We start from the raw sequence: 17,905 nt of genomic DNA on the forward strand, positions 1-17,905 counted from the left end.
ATGCCCCAATTGAGGAGGGCTTGTGGGGTTAATTCTGTCATTATTGTGTTGACATGAGGCATGTTGCAGCCTTCAACTCAAAATGTTACTCATAATCTTTTAATCCCAAATTAGGTCAACATTTTATCAACTTAATCTAGCATGAAGATTAATTACACTAGTTACCCATATATACACACAGGCAGGCTATTTGCTTTGGAGATACATTTAATCAAGGAGCAAGTCCTTTGTTACAAAAGGTAATTTTTCACTGTTTCCTTAACAACATCTCAACCTCAGTTAATTGTTTTTTTTTCCCATGTCAGTATTTCCATAAAAGAAGCGTAATTTTGTCTTTTGCTGAATTTCTGTAAAAACTGATTTAATAGAGAGTAGAGCCAATATATAGTTGTTAACTAGGTTATTTGAAGTCAATGTTAGTTTGGGAAATTATTTCAGAGTGAGAGAAAGTCTTTGGAAGATAATATAACTAAGAAGACAGTTGAAAAGTATCAAGATTCCTCAACATTGTGAATGAATGAATGTAAACTATTTTTAAGTGCCTTCTATGTGACAGGCACAGTGCTAGGTACTGGACGAAAGTAACAATAATTGCCAGTTCAAGGAAGATCAGTATTGAAGACATTTCTAATTTTGTCTCTTTTAGGAAAATTACTTTGAAAAAAAAATCTTTACTTTTATGGCTTAAAGTAATTCTATTCAATCTTCTAAAATTGATCATACTGAAGAAAGCCAAAAATTATTTTCCCCCTCCTTTAATCACACAAATGGTAGCATTAAAATAATACACTGTCTTGGTTTCTTTGAAGACTGCCCTCATATCATCTCCATTTTCCAATCATTAACATTTTGAAGGTATAACTGCTTTCTTCTCTTCTGCTACAAGCCCTACAAAGCTGGGAAGAGGGAAGGTGAAATCTATTGATCCAAATGGAATGAATCTACTAACAGAGGTTGTTAGCCTGGACAAATGTCTTTCTCCCCTCAGTTGCTTAGATAAGAGGACCTATCTCATAGTTAAAAATTCCCAGAAGTCATCTGGATAGTATTACAGGCCCCCCTGGAAGGTGGAACAGAGTTCATGCCCTGTTTCATCAAATATGCAATGACATTCTCCAGGGACCATGCTAATTAGAGGGATTTTGCAGACAATGTTTAAGAACATTTGATGACAAAATAGTGGGCTTTTGTCCTCAAATATTGGTTTTATGGTATATTTGGCCAGTGGAAAATGAAATGTAAAAGAGACCCACAAGTTTTTTTTTTTTAATTTCTCTTATCTTTTGAATTAATCGACATATTGAAACCAAAGCCTCTATTCATAGACTGACATCAGCAACAATCATACAATATCAAACACGTCTACAATTGTGTGCAGTTGATGGAAGGTAGAGGTCAATTTGAAGTTCAGGATTTTGGCTGTCAGCCTTGCTACCATTATATGAAGTTCAGACAAGAAGTACTGAAGAATCTTGCCAAGGAAATTGTGATTCTTCTATCCTGCTGCAATACGATATTCTTCTTCCAATAAACATTGAGGCAAAGCCCATGCAACTTTCTGGAAATCAGCCAAGAACATAATAAAGCTAAAATACAAGGAAAGATGTACAGGTAAGGGACCAGTCTAACAGGAGACCAATAAGTGACAAATTAGAGTATATTGTAATGTGTTTTCTGTGCTACAACTTGCATGTGTTGTCCTGGTTTATATTACATTATAGCTGACTTAAAAGTGTTACTTGAAATATTTCCAGTGACTTTGTTAAAGATAGGTGTCAGCCCAAAATGAGCCAAGATGAGAAGAGGTACTTAACTATTTAAATATTTCATTACTTAGCATTCCCCTAATTGCAGGGAGTTATTGTTATATTTAAATGGTACTCCAATTTCCATTGGCATGCCACTTCCTAACATCAACAAAATAATTAGGACTAAAACATTATGATAGGATATCATCTAGCACCAAAGATGGAAAACTAGTTTTGTTTATGTTGGTTGAGTAGCAGATGAAGGCTTTTAGATAAGGAAGCAAAACTAGTGCTGATGTTAGTATTTCTCACAAATACAGTTTCAGAAAGAGAAAAATATCTTGTTGTAAAAGTGACAATCTATGGATAGCATAACTAACAAAAAGGACAAAATGAAATTGAGAGCTATGTTGTATTGCTAATTTACTTGTTTAACTGGAAAAAATATGAAACATTTCCTGAAAGTATCACAGTGTATTGGTAAACTGTCTGAGAAAGCTGAAACTCAAACATTCCTGAAATTGGGCATACATCAGCCAGCACCTCCTAGGCACCTTAATAAAAAGTGTCCTTTAGGGGTGTAATCTCTACCCTTCTGAATGATCCTCTCTGATGCCTAGGTAACCACACATATATGATGAGCAGAGTTTAAAGGTGGCTAGAGGAAATGTTTAATGGAGAGTCATTCTCTCTATTTGCTTATTGTTTAAGACTTCCAACCATGTACAAACCTGAGAAAATCGTCCAGATTAGCTCTTATTTTAATACACTTGTAAACATATCTGGTGTTTTAAAAAAATGTTCTATTATTTGGACAGAACAATCACAAGCCTTTTTTTCAGGCAGTAAAGCTCTTATCATATATTTAGGAATTGGACAAACTTTAAAGATCACTTTATCCCACACAACTCTTCCATTTTACAAATGTGCAAACTGAGGCCCAGAGAAGGGAGATAAATTCCCCAATATCACACAGCTAGTAATTGGCAGTGTTGGAATTCAAACCCAGACCCTCTGAATTGAAATTCAGAGATCTTTGCTGTCTACTTCACTGACCTCTATTGTATAAACAACTGAAGGAGTGATTCTTTATCTCCGGTCCATTTGCTTTGTGTTTTCCTAATGTGTTAATAAATTTATTTTAATATGAAACAATTTCAGTACAATAGATATTCAACAACACAGGCTTCACCAGACTGCCAGCGGGATCCATGATACAATAACATGAAAAAAATGTTTACTACCTCAGTTCCACAACAGAAAGTTTTCCTCAATATAGAGTCTTCATATTCAATTTTTGCCTAGATGTAAACATTTTGCCAGAACATTTATACATTACTTATAAAGGTAAGCCCTTTTCACTTGTCCTTTCCAGCCACCTAGCCCAACTTCTTGTTTTATAATTCTTTCCTTCCTTCCCTTCCACTTTCTTTCCTTCTCTCTTCCTTTCTTCTTTCCTCCTTCCCTCCCTTCCTACCCTTTGTCTCTCCTCTCCTTTCTTCCTTCATTTCCCTCTTTTTGTTCCTTCTTTCCTTCCTTCCTTCCTGACTTCTTTCCTCCTTTCCTCTCTCCTTCCTTCCTTTAGGTGCCAATTGGTGAATAAACAAACATTTAACATTTGGCCCATATTGTAACCTGAGTAACAAAGCCCCAAAGATTAGAACTATAAACTTTATAGAATCATAAATAAAGTAGAATGCTTCAGTGGTCATTTAATTCAACTTCCTTGTTTTATAATTGAGGAAACTGAGGTACACAAAGGATAAGGGACTTTCTTAAGGTCACTCAAATTAGAGGTGGGATTCTAAACCATATCTTCTGACTCCAAATCCATTTCTCTTTCCATAGTTCCACACAATTTCAGCCTACATATTTTTAAATTACAAAATGCTTCATTCAGTTCAATGTATGCTAGAAACTAGAAAAAAGGTTTGACTTGCAGCAGAGAGAAAAGAATGGGCATATTGGTATGTGGCTATAAAGCATGGGATGAGAGCACAAAGTCATAACCCAGGATTCCAACTCAATGAATTTTCTGCAGAAATTGTACTAGAAACTGAAGTAGTCTCCCCAAATATTCTGAAAATTGCATTGCCAGCATGTGCTGCTCTGGTAATCCAAAAACCTATGGAAGGTAGTGTGTGGTACAACAAAAGAACACAGAACTTGGAGTCCCCAGATCTGTGTTTGAATTTCATTTCTGCCACTTACTACCTGTTTGACACTGAATGAGTCACTTGTTTTCTCTGGGCCTCCATTTCTTCATCTACAAAATTAAAAGGGTTGGACAAGATGGCATCCAGGCTCCCTTTCTGTTTTCCATCTATGATTTTATTATCATATGCTGTCTCCTAATTTAGTACCTCTTATCCATTTGTCAAAAGCAGATGCTCTATTCCTGAGTACTACCTGGCCCCCAAAATGGTCATCTGGCAGACTCATGCTCCTAACATATCATTCTGTCAATAATAGTGCTTACTAAATGCCCACTCTGTCCAAAGCTCTGGACCAGTGACCTTTGGCATTAAGATTGAAAAAGTGTTCATTTTACCACTAAAGGAGTTAAATTTAAGGTCTGGGCAATTAGCTACAAATAATAATTTTAGTAATAGAAATGTATATCTGGAAATAAGGAAGCTGAACAGGTATTCAAAGTTCATTTGTAGTAAAACAGCTATTTATCATTTATGGTCCAAATGAATAATTGACGTACTGATTGATACTGAATAGCTAGCACCTATATTAATTACCCTCTAAGATTTTCAATCTTTTTTTTTAAGATTTACATATATTATCTCATTTGATAGCTAATATTTTTATAGCAGTTTCAGGTTTGCAAAGACCTTTATTTTTTATCTTCTCAGCAACCCTGGGAAGTAGATCCTATTTTCATCCTCATTTCACAGTTTAAAAAGCATTAAAGGGTTAAAGATCTCAAGACAGGGAGCTGAATAATTTTTTAAGGGGGTGATAGGCCAAACAAGTTTGTGCACCTCTGCTCTAGATCTTTGCTCCTATGACTTCAAAAATGCCTACTAGCTCTATGATCCATTTACGGTCCCATGATCTTACAGTACTATTCTTTTGAACATAATATTTCCAACTGTTTTGGTGCTGTGATTCCTTTCACAATGTTGTTCATTTGATTTTACATTCCTCCCCATCATCAAAAGTCCCTCAAAGGATTTATTTGTGAAGGAAAACATGGTTTATAGAAATCATTCTAAGCTACTAAAAGATACTTCTGGTTCAAACCAACAGACCCTCAGGGTACAATATTCATTTCCAGAAAGCTGCTGATGCTACAAACAGCATGGATTTCTTTCCTACCTAGATCATGCTTGGATTTGTGATTCCCTGAGCGTCAGGAAATCAGCCTTAGGTTATTGTTTCTGTCATTTCACTGAGTGGTTGTGGAAAAATTACATTTTTTTGTCCCTATTTCTTGGTTAGACACATTTCTTTCCCTTGACAATGTTAATAGTCATTTTTTTTTAAACTTTGCTTGTGAAAATCTTTGGTGTAAAAATCTCCAAGTGAAGAACTTTCTCTACCAATACAGGTGAGACTTTCTACACAACCTAAGGTCTTGGAGGAAGCATGTCATAGTAGACAAGAGAAGTGGACTCAGGAAGGGTTGAAATCCTACTTCTGACACATAATGGCTGTGACACCAGGCAAGTACCTGAACTTCTCAGTGTCCCCAGGCAACATACTGTTAGGTACCTAATAACCCAGTTACTTCACAAAGTGCAGGATTCAAAGTGCATCTCTGATGATTACACTCTGTGTGAGCTTACATAAGTGAGTGAACCTCTCATAGTCTTAGCTTTCTCATTTGTAAAAGGAAGAGATGTAAGTAGATAACTTCTGAGATGCCCCTCAGTTCTAGGATTCAAAACCTTAAGAAAATGAGGAGGGGGTGACTAGGTGGTACAGTGAATAGAACACCAGGCCCTGGAGTCAGGAAGACCCAAGTTCAAATACGGCCTCAGACACTTTAACACTTACTAGCCATGTGACCTTGGGCTAGTCACTTAACTCCAATTGCCCTGCCTTCCCTCCTTCAAAAAGTTGTAAGATTTATAAATCATCTCTACGCGAAGGAATATCGGGCCAATCCGTTTGGCAATACGTCATCCCCAGAGATAGATAACAACAGGATAAGCAGCAGCCTTTCCTGAAAAACAAAGATACTTTATTGCATTCAACAGCAACATCTCCCGCCTCTTTCTCAAGCTCTTTGAAATACTGGTTTCTTCCTGAAGTCTCTGGAGCCTTACTTCTTTTTTAGTTTAAATGCCTGCCTCTCCTCTTCGAGGGCTTCCCGGCGGGGATATCCCCTGACATGTGTCTCCCAGGCGCCCTGCAGCCTGGCCAGGGCCACCGAGACCCAGACGCACAGCTTCTCCCCGAAGAGCAGGGCCACCCAGAACGCGTCCTGCGGGTAGTACATGGAGGCCGTGACGCCCATCAGAGCACACGGATAAACGAGCCTCTTCAGCCTGGACCTTCTGCCCAGGAAATAGCCCAAAATCCCGGAGAGGCCGATCGTGCTCAGCCTTCCAAAAACTTCCGGGGGCGAGTTCCGGAGGTAGTTGCAGCTGGCCGTGCCCTGCTGGAGGGCTCCGTCCACTGTGGGCTTCGTCTGGCTGTACAAGGCCTGTAACCAGGCCGCGTATGGCTCCATGGCCTTTCTCAGGTGGGAGATGGTCTCCTCCAGCGGGCTGCGCGGCTCCTCCACGAATCGCGACTCACAGTTGGGCACCGAATACAGGGAGAGTTCACTGGCTTCCACCTGAGAGTTGTGGTCATTCTTCTTTTTACCGATTGCGTAGACTTTGAGGGAAAGAAAGGCCAGGCTGGCGGAAGCCGCTGACCACCTGAACATGTCGCCGACACAAGCCGCAGTGGAAGTGGGACATGCGCCCTGGGGGGAGGAGAAGGTCATCTCAGTTTGACTCCGCCCACAGTGGAAAGGCCAACTGGCGGCCTGGCCGGGTCAGGATTACCCAGATGCTACTATCCAGTGGGAGCTTTTATGATTCCCGGTCTTGCCGGAACTTTGGGTATCAAAATAAAACCCTGCTGGCAGGAGTTACTGCTTCTTTTGCCTCGGTCCGCCTAGGAGGATCTCGGTGACTCTTAAGTCTGTGCCTAGTGAGCACCCCGCTGTCTTGTCAAGGGAAAGGGCAGAATGGGTTCTTCTCTCTTGGGAGTTTCCGAAGGAATCCAGGTCGGGCAGTATCAACGCCCTGGGAGAGGTTATCCTTTGGGACCCAAGACCAGGGAAACAATGTTTCTCATCTGGAAACCATGCTGCCTTTGAACTCATGCTTGGCGGGACTTTATGTTTATATTTAAATTATGTAGGATTTAAACTACTTTTTGACACCCTCCACCCCTTCCTTTTCCCCCTGGATGCTGGAGTGGTATAAGGAAAGGTCATACCTCAAGGTATTAGGTGATTCAGTGGAGCAGGAAGACGTGAGTTCAAATCCAGCTTCAGACACTTCCTAGCTATGTGAGCCTTGGCAACACCCTGTTTGCCTCAGTTTCCTCAACTGTAAAATGAATTGGAGAAGGAAGTAGCAAACCAGTGCAGTATCTTTGCCAAGAAAACTCCAAAAGGGTTCAGACGGGACTGACTAAACAAAAACAAATTAGGAGAGATGGTAGTGCAGTTTGTTCTTGCCAAATCCGTGAAGTCAATATTCTTTGTAAAAGCTGTTCCATTTTGAAGTGGCAAGATGGATCTTGGGGGATCTTAGTCACTGGCCCCTAACAACAGGGAGAAAGGCAGTGAGGGATGGGGGATTGCCTGGAGCAATAGAAAGAGACACTCCCACCCATCAGGATTGTCACAGGAACCCTGAAAAGCAGACAACAGCCTGACTCTGGAAAAGAGGACCAGTGTATGTTATTCACCTAATAACATCAATTCCTGTGTTGCTATGTTCCAGCTTCACAGCCACATCGCCCCACTACAACTGCCCTAAAAAATCTTCCTATACAAGAAAAATGAATTTTAAGTTGGAAGGAATATTAGAAGTATCTGCTGCAATCCATACCTGACTGAGGAATATCTCAATAAAAATACATTGTTTCTTCTGTATTTCCTCATGTAAGGCAACTTGGTGTCATACACAGTAGATAGACTATTAAACCTGGAGCAAGGATGATCTGAGTTCAAATCCAACCTGAGACATATACTAGACCCTGATCTAGTCACCTAACCTTTATATACCTCAGTTTCCTCACCTGTAAAATGGATGTAATAATGGCACCTACTTTCCTGGGTTGTTGTGAGGATAAAATGAGATAATATTTATAAGGGGCTTTGCAAACAAATATTAAAGTGCTATATAAACATTATTATTATGCTAGTCATTATGAAAATGCTAGTAAGTCACTTCAGGGAGTGCATTTTCTAAAGGATTACAGCTCTCCTTGAGAACTGCAGTAAGGCTGCAGGAAGGCATGCAGTAATCCTGAGAAATGCATTTCCTGGAGTGCTGTATTGATTAATTAGCACTGACACTGGGCCACTTGGCAGCCTTGCATCAAAATGGGAACAAAATGGGAAGCACATAAGACCATTTGAAGTCCTGTCGCAGAGGGTTAGAAATCAATGGCTCCCAAGCAGCTCTTGTTGCTACAATGAAATGTTGTAATGCCTGACTCTCACTCAGCTACATTCTAACTATGGGCAGTGCTACCTACCCACCAGCAAAATTTAGGATTGCTCTTAAAACACCATTAACTATTTATCAGCAATGTTAAAAAAAACCAAACAAACAAACAACAGTAACAACAACAAACAGCCAGCAACTTCCAGGAGAGTCAATCCATTACCTGGATATTGTGGAAGCTGCTAGAGATAGGCAAAACAGAAAATAAAAATAAAACCTGGGGCAGCTAGGGGTCACGGTGAATAGAGCACAGGCCCTGGAGTCAGGAGGACCTGAGTTCAAATGTGACCTCAGAAACTTAACACTTACTAGCCGTGTGACATTGGCAAGTCACTTAACCCCAATTGCCCTACCTTCGCCCTCCAAAAAAATAAAAATAAAACCTTCTCGTACTCAAAGAACTAAGTATCTGAGAGCAAAATACTGAGAAATTTCAAGTTGTTGTTGTTTTTGTTTTGATTTTAATAAAGATCCCAGACTAGCAAGAAATAAAAATTCAACCCCAAATGCCAGATACTGTATTCAGGACTTGCAAATAAAGAAAAAGATGAATTAGAATTAACTCCCAAAGAGCTCACATTCTGAAATATTTGGTAGGAGTAGTGGTGATGGTAGTATTAGTAGTATTAATAATAATAGTGGTAGTAGCAGCTGTGGTGGCAGCAGCAGCAGAAGTAGTAGTAGTAGTAGTAGTAGTAGTAGTAGTAGTAGTAGTAGTAGTGGTGGTGGTGGTGGTGGTGGTGGTGGTGGTGGTGGTGGTGATGGTGGTGGTGGGTAGTTGGTTGATTGGTTGGTTGTTGTCTTTTGTGTTCAAAGAGAACCAAAATGATGTCACAGTGAATTTGACTGTGGCTGATAATCCTCATATGAACTCTGAAGGCTCTGCCACAGGTCAAGCACAAATAGGCCAGGTGAACATTTGGAGTAGAGATGGCTCTAAATTTGCTAATTTGATATTTCTCTTGAATTAGTGCAATTTTGCTTTGCTTATGTAGTAGTGGTGGTGGTGGTGGTAGTAGTAATAGCAATAGTGGTAATGGTGGTAATAGAAGTATTTGGAGTAGTAACAGCAGTAACAGAAGTAGTAACTAACAGCAGTAACAGTTTAATCATGTCCAACTCTTTGTGATACTGAGGATCATAGAATGCTAATGCAGTCCATAGGGTTTTTTGGCAAAAATACTGGAATCATTTGCCATTTCCTTCTCCATTGAATTAAGGCAGAGGTTAAGTGACATGCCCAGGGTCATATAACTAGTAAATGTCTGAGGCTAGATTTGAACTCAGGTCTTCCTGACTCTAGGCCCAGTGCTCTATCCACTGCACCACCTACAATCTCAACTGGCTTTTTACAGAAACAAGGCAATACTCGTTCATTCCATCAATTTTCCCAAAACTTTTCATCCCTCCTCCAGATTCCCATAGCTCTCTGAACTGATCCAGCAATTTGGAATTATACCTTCAAAGCTATTAAACTGTCCACACCCTCTTTATCCCACAATATCACTACTTAGGTCTATAGACCAAAGAAAGAAAAATTATTCATATGTGCAAAAGTGTTTATAGCAGTTATTTTCATGGTTTCAAAGAACTGGAAACTGAAGGGGCACTCATCAATTGTATCTTAGTTAAACAAGTTATAGTATAAGAATGTAATGGGATACTATGGTGCTATATAAAAAGATGCAAAGGATAGTTTCAGAGAAATCTAGAAAGACAATGAACTGATACAATGCGAAGTCAACAGAATACACACACACATATGTATATATACATATACATGTGTATGTATATATGCATACACATGCATAAATACAACACATATATATGCATACATATGCAAGTGTGTGTGTGTGTTTGTGTGTGTGTGTGTGTGTGTGTGTGTGTGTGTGTGTGTGTGTGTACTAGTAGTAGTAGTGTTAGTGCAGGTATGAGGTGGTGTCTGCACTACAGAAATAACCTTGTCCGAGGGAAGAAGACATCTATTAAAGATTCTGTCAATAATTGTTTCTTCCCTCACAACAGTTCCCTTCTCTCCTCTTGCATGGCCATCACTACTCTGGTGAAAGCCTTCATTACTTCATCCCTAGGCTACTACAATAGGAAACCATTGGAGTTTATTGAGTGGGTGGGTTAACAAAGTCAGATCTGTGCTTTAAGAAAATCACTTTGTTGGCTAAAGGGAGAAAGAACTGTAGTGGGGAAAGACCTGAGGCAGGCAGATCCACCAACAGGTTATTGCAGTAATCAGGTGTGAGGTGATTAGAGCCTGTATTCTAATGGTGGCAGTACCAGAGGAGAGAAGGGGGTGTATTTGAAAGATGTTGCAAAGGTGAAATCAACATACCATGAGAGATACTGTACACTCTAATTTCAATGGTTCAGTGGTTTCAATGAAGTCTATTTTAAATATAGTAACTGAATTGAACTAAATTTGTGGTAGCTAAGTACGATTTCAAGGAAAGATTGTTACAGAAAACCAAGCTCTATATTCCCATAAACTACAATTATGTAGTCAAGTTCTATAAGTCTCTTTCTTTTCTATTTCTTTCTTTTCAATTTCTCAGTAGAAATTTTTGTTTTCAGTAACACCAATATATGAAAATCTACCATCACAATTTTAACAAAAGTAAAATATCAAAGTGAATTATCAGGATATCATCTTGGCCTTGCCTGTGCCCCAACACAAGTCTTGGGGTATTGTCCATACCTGGCCTAGGTGCAAATGCTAGACCAATTTTTAAAAGCTGCAGGAGTTCACAGACTGCAAAATGTAAGGGGCTTTTTTTATTATTTAAAAAGAGAAAATTGTTTTATTCCAAAGTTCTATAATGGTCTTTTCACTAGAGCTAATATTAGAATATCACCAATACCAATGGGGAGGAGCCTAGTTCCTCAGCAAAAGTTTTCAGCTTTGTCCAGTGCAGTCCCAAGGGTCCATAAGAATGAATCTCTGGTTTTATGGTAGAAATAAAGAGAAAAGAGGATTATGTATAAAATCAAAGAATGTTAGAAAATGAAAGGAACATACGTTTTATATGAGCCTTTTTATTAGTGCTTTTTGTTAAAAAAAAAAAAAGGAAAAGAAAAAGTCATGGTCTCTGTACATATTAATCTCATTACACAAGTAATACCGATACAATAAGACCACAGCCTGAAAGGAATTATCATATGAGAACAGGATGAAGGACCTGGGAATATTTAGCCTAGAAAAGAATAAATGATTGCTTGACTGAATAAATTAATGTATGAATGAGTGAATATTATTCATTAAGTTCCTACTAAGAATTGGGGGGTGCAAATAAAGAGGCAAAATAGTCCCTGTAATCCAGAAGCTTATGTTTTTTTTCTTATTTTTATCTGACTTTGACAAATCAAAATAAATTATTTTCCACATACTTAGGTAATAGAAGAAAAGGATAATTCATGAAACTGCAGATTTTTATTATGTACAGTGTGCTTTTCTTTTAAATATATAATACATTCAACATGTGACTTTCAAAGCTGCTATTCTATTTGTGTTTTTTTCCAGCCTTACTTCTATTCCGTTCTACATATTTTAAAAAGATGTATTAATGAGCTTTTTATACATCTATATCTATTTATACATATATATATGTGTCTGTATATATGTATGCATGTGTATTTGTATATATATATATACATACATTTATGTGTGTATGTGTACATAGATGTATATGTGTATGTATACATAGGGATATATATGTATTTGCATATATATGCATATATGTGAAATTCTTCCCCTTCCTAATCCCTACTTTCCCTTTCACCTTACCCCCACTGAAAAGGGGGGTAGGGGGGAGAGGGGAAAGCAAACCAAATTCTTACATTGACGACGTCCAAAATGTATGTCACTTTGCATCTTGGGACCATCTATCAGAACATTAGGTAGCATACTTCATCATCCATCCTTTTGAATTGTGGTTGGTCATTGAATTGCTTAAGAAATTCTTGAATCTTTCAAGATATTTTTTTGTTTGTTTGTTTTCCTTTACAATCCTGTAGTTATCATATAAATTTCTGTTCTAGTTCTGCTCATTTCATTCTTTATGAAATCATAGAGGTCTTCTCAGGTTTCTCTGAAACTATTTTGTCATTTTTTGTGGACAACAATTGTTTGATTATATTCACATACCGTAATGTCTTTAATCATTCCCCAATCAATGGGCATCTTTTTGGTTTCCAATTATTTTCTACACCAAAAAAAAAAAAAAAGAGCTGCTACAAATATATTTGTACATTTGAGTCCTTTTCCTCTTCATTTAATTGTTTTGAGGTATAAGCATGAAGATTTCATTTTCATAAGAGACAATAACATGAAAAAAGTAGCAAATGAATAGTATCTTAGTCATGAAAATCACAGAGATGCTAAGTGAAACAATAGGGGGAAATAGGGAAGACCATTGGTTTATTCTTTCAAAGGCTATGGTTTTGTTGATTTCATTAAAATTCTCAGAGCAACAGGTAGAAATGGGGGGAAGGAAGCATATGTGTAGCTTGGCATCAAAGCAGAAAATGCTTGGGTTTTAGCTTTGTACACATAGTTTTAGGGAACTCAGAACTGAATTATTTAACTTCTCACAGGCATCGTCTCTTATATGAAGGGTAAGATAGCAGCAGAACAGGAGAGAAATGTCAAGGGTGATATCATAGCTCTATTAAAGGACTTAAAATGTATTCACTGTACTAATCAGAGTGGAACTTTGGCCAGTGAGTAGCCCTTGCATGTCAATACAGAGCAAAAGGGGGAAATTTAGGCTTTACAAAAAAATTATTTTCAATAGAAACAGTGGAGGTTATTAAACAGAAACTATTTGAATACATATCAAGTTGATTATAATAGGGATTTTTTTCATTGACTTCCTTTTGGACACTAAAACTCTGAGATTCTGTGAATTAAATTAGGCCAAAATAACAAAAGACTTGTCCACTATATGTGGATACAAATAATAACATCTAAGAAGCTCTAGTCAATCTGATAGAAGAAAAAGAAATCAAACCAGCTATTGACTGGGCAGTAGAAAGTATGTCTTCTCTCTGAGACTGTTTTCTATTTAAACTTTATATATCTTGTATGTACAGTTATTTGCATATTGTATCCCCCATTTGAATATGATCTCCTGAAGGCTGTGTTTTTGCCTTTATTTATATCCCAGTTATTAGAACAGTGTCTGGCACATAGAAGGCACTTAATAAATGCTTTTTAACTGGCTGGTGGATTTTATGTTAGAGATCTTCAATTAAAATTTCATCTCTTCCATGTGACGCTAGGAAAGTCACATAACATCTCTGTACTGTCTTTACAATCCCTTCATCTATAAAACAAGGAGGTTTGGTTAGATGACCTCTAAGTCACTAAATCTATGAGCCTGAAAACAGATGAGCTCAATCCATGGCTTCGTTTCTGTATGACAATAATCACAAGCAAAAGGTGAGTACCATTTTGCAATTTAGATAACCTTTATTTAATTGTTCCATATTTGGAAAGTTTCGTTAAAATTATGCATTCTTTTTCTACAGAGTAAGCCAGTACTTGAACCTCATTTTGGAAATGAAGAAGAAGAGATGCAACATGGCAGACCAGAGTGAGCATTGGAACTGGCTAGATTTAGAGTTAGAAACCCTGAGTTTGAATCTTGGATTTGTTACATACTACAAAAGTGACCATGGATAAATCATTTAGCTTTTCTGGACCTAGTTCTTTCATTTGTAAAATGAGGTTAGATTTAATGAATTTGAAGGAACCCCTAAAACTCTACCTTCTAGCTAGGTGTATTGTAGAGTGGCTACTGGAGAGGCTCAGGCTGGTGAATTTTTTGAGCTCAGGAGTTCTGAGCTGAAGTGGGCTAAGCTGATTGGGTGTGTATACTGTCACCAATATAGTGAATCCATGGGAGCTGAGAGCCACCAGGAGGGATAAATCAGTTAAAATGAAAAATTATTAGATCTAAGTTCTCTTGCTACTCAATAATAGAATGGGACGCTGAAATAGCCAAAGCACTTCTTGCCTGACTGAAATAAGGATGCCCCCCCCCGCCCTCCAAGAAAATCTAAACTCTGTGGTAAGGGTGGGAATTGGGGGTGGAAACATACTGAAATGTTGGTTACTTGTATAGTTGCCTATTAGGAGTAGTGATTGGTAGAGGAAGGTTGAGTATAATATTTTTATGGTATTAATTGAAGATCCATATTACATTTTCAATCCTGTATACATTCAGAAATACTGAAAACCAAAACTTTATTCTGATATTCTTTTTTCCTAAAGCAATATGCATTTCTTTTTACTCCACATGTTTTTCTCTCTTGGAGAAACAATCCAAATCAGTTTTAAACATGTAAGAAGAATCTTATCTTAGGGTCTTCAAATAGAGGAAAACAGAACTGCTTCCCAGAAAGGTTACTGCATCCCAGATATATCTAACCCAAAAGATTTAGAGTTGGATTTATGTGCTGAGAAATCAAGTAATCATTGATGTTTCATGTGAGTGTCTCCAAAGCTTGGATTTAACTGCATCATATCAACTGAGGGAGAAGAAACAGATGTCTTCTCAGAACTAGAAAAAAGAAGACAGCCGGATAGTTCCAGAAGAAATTATGTGAGATGCCTGTGTGCTTGATTTCACCATGTTGATTTCCCTTTGAAAGTATGTCTTGAGAATGCACTTCACATTAACTTCTTCAGATCATTTGATCATTAAATTAAACATGCTCACTTAAGTCTCCCATGGACTTAGGAGAAAGAATGACTACATTTCCCTAAATGTAGTTAAGAAATGCAACTACAACAAATTTATTCAGATCAATATCATTGCCTCTAAAAGGTACTCCAGTATGGGAAGTGATTCACACCAGCCTCTTAGATATGTCCTGACCATGAATTCATGAAACTTTAGTAGATTTTTTTTCTTGTTTTCTTATTATGTAGTAATGATGTTTCCAACATGTTGATCTACAAACACCCTCCTAATTTGATACATGGATTTGCATTCGGAGAGTTAAACTTTTTGAAGGTCACCATACATCATGCTCTTACAGTTCAATTAGCTTCAGAGGCATCCTGTTATCAAGGAACAAGTGTAAAATTCTATTTGGCTTTTAAAGCCCTTCATAACTTGCCCCCTCTCCCTTCCCCACCCCCACTAATTTTCAGTTTTCTTTTATTTGTTGTCTTTTCCATTAAACTGTAAAGTCCTTGAGGTCAGAAGCTGTCTTTTTGCTTTTGTTTGTATTTCCAGCATTTAGCACAGTGACTGGAACATAGTAAATACTGAAAAAATGCATGTTGACAAATTGTGATCCTTTCCTACCATTTTGGTCTTTTTGTTCCTTACTCCCCTACAAATACTGCTCAAAAATCCAGGGCCACCTTGGCACTCCTCGAACTTGACACTCCATATCCAGAATCAGTGCTTTTCAGCTCTGTCTCTTTCATCTTTTTGTATCCCCAGTGCTTAGCACAGTGCCTTGCACATAGTAGGTTCTAAGTAAATGTTTACTGATACCATAATGTGTTCAGCCATTTGACAAATGATCAGCATACTCTTAGTTTCCAGTTCTTAACTATGAGTATTGCTATGAATAATTTTTACATATATGTTATTTCCCTTCTTTTGACTCTATTTTGTCTAAACCCAGTGGCCATATCACTGTGTCAGTAGGCATATACAGTTTTGTGATTTGAGGTATAAATCTAAATTGCTTTCCATAATGGAATACCAACTTATAGCTCCATCAACAATGATTTGGGTGACTTTCTTCCCACATTCCCTCCAACAATTGTGATTTTCCTTTTAAAAAAATCTTTGCCAATCTGATGGATGTGAAGTAGGAGCTCAGCATTTTTTTGAATTTGAATTTCCTTTATTTTTAATAATTTGCAATATATTTCCTGTAATTTTTGATATTTTGCTTTTATTCTTTTGAAAACTTCCTTTGACCATGTATTGAGGAATTGATTTTGTTCTTAGGTATTTGGATCAATTCCCAAGGTATTTTGGATATCAGACCTTTGTCAGAGAAACTCATGGAAAACATTTTGCCAGTCAACTTTCTCCTTTAATTTTAACCATATTGATTTTGCTTTAGTGAAAGATTTCCAGTTTTATGCAAGTAATGTTGCATACTTGATCTCCTATGACTCTAAGATCCCTTATTTGGTCAAGGTCTCTTTTCCTGCGTGTAGTTGTAAAAAATATCTCTTGCCTACCTTTAATTTATTGATTATGTTATCTTTTATATCTAGGGCATGCATCAGTTTGGAGGTTTAAGATCATAAATGGTATGATATGTTGCTCTCGGACTAATTTCTACCAGACTACTTTCCAGTTTTCTCAGCTTTTGTTGAATGGTGAATCTTCCCCCCACCTACCCCCAACCCCTTGAGAAGACAGGTCTTTGGGCTTATTGAACATTCTTCCTCTATATTCACCATTTTACTTTTGGATATTCTTTTAAAATACTTAATTTAAAATATCTCATTCTTTTAAAGAATTGAATTCTAAATTTATCAAATGCCAACAAAAATTCCATAATCAAAGTAGAACAACCACAAATCTCAATGGTGTGCAGCTTGCTTTTTAAGATTACAGAATAAGTGATTTTGAGCCTACACCAGGAAAATAGCTGCTCTCTATAATAAGCTCAACATGTTACTTTCAGAGCTGTTTTGCTCATCTGTTTCCTTCTGAATTTCCTTCTGTTCTCTTCTGTTCATTTAAGAATGTTTCATAGATATTCTTTTCCTTTTCGTCTTTTTTATAAAGGGGGAACACTATCACTAACTTCCTTTTCCCTTTCATGTTCTCCACTCAAGGAAAGTAAAACACAGCCTTTATGGGAAATAAGAAAAACCAAGCAAAACAAACTCACCTATTTGCCATGTCCAAAATTGTATAATTTTTTTCTTGAACTTTGATTCCATTACCCCTCTGTCAGGAGGTGGGTAGCATGCTTCAACACCAGTCCTTTGAAAGCATGATGGATCATTGCATAGATCAGTGTTCTTTAGTCTTTCAAAATTATTTTATTGTTGTTGTGGTACGTAAAAATGTTCTGGTTATTGTCTTCATTCTGCATCAGCTTAAATTAGTCTTATCAAGTTTCTCAGAAATTATCCTTTTTATTATTTTTATAACACAATAAAAATCTATTACATTTGTAATTCAGGTTTTTGCTACTATAATAAAAGGTGATAAAAACTTTTCTTTTTACATATGTGTCTTTTTTCTTGCTCTTTGATCTCTTTGGAGTATAGAGTCGGTAGTTTTATCACTAGATTAAAGAACATGCATGCCTCAGTAACTTTGGAGGCATAATTCTTAATTCCTTTTTAGAATAGCCAGAACCATTCCCAATTCCACCAACTGAAAGTTCCTGACTTCCTATGCCACTTCTAACAATTGTCTTTCTCTCTCTCTCTCTCTCTCTCTCTCTCTCTCTCTCTCT

General features: G+C 37.4%; 1 pseudogene; it reads right to left on the reverse strand.

The window, feature by feature from the left end:
- Positions 1–210: 210 nt before the first annotated feature.
- Positions 211–17,905, reverse strand: part of LOC138166733 (large ribosomal subunit protein eL30 pseudogene) — a 94,114-nt pseudogene continuing 76,419 nt past the window's right edge.

Source organism: Petaurus breviceps, unplaced genomic scaffold (genome assembly GCF_028583685.1).
Source record: "Petaurus breviceps papuanus isolate PSGF00001 unplaced genomic scaffold, PetGlider_PUasm1.0 126, whole genome shotgun sequence".
Taxonomy (NCBI): Eukaryota; Metazoa; Chordata; class Mammalia; order Diprotodontia; family Petauridae; genus Petaurus; species Petaurus breviceps.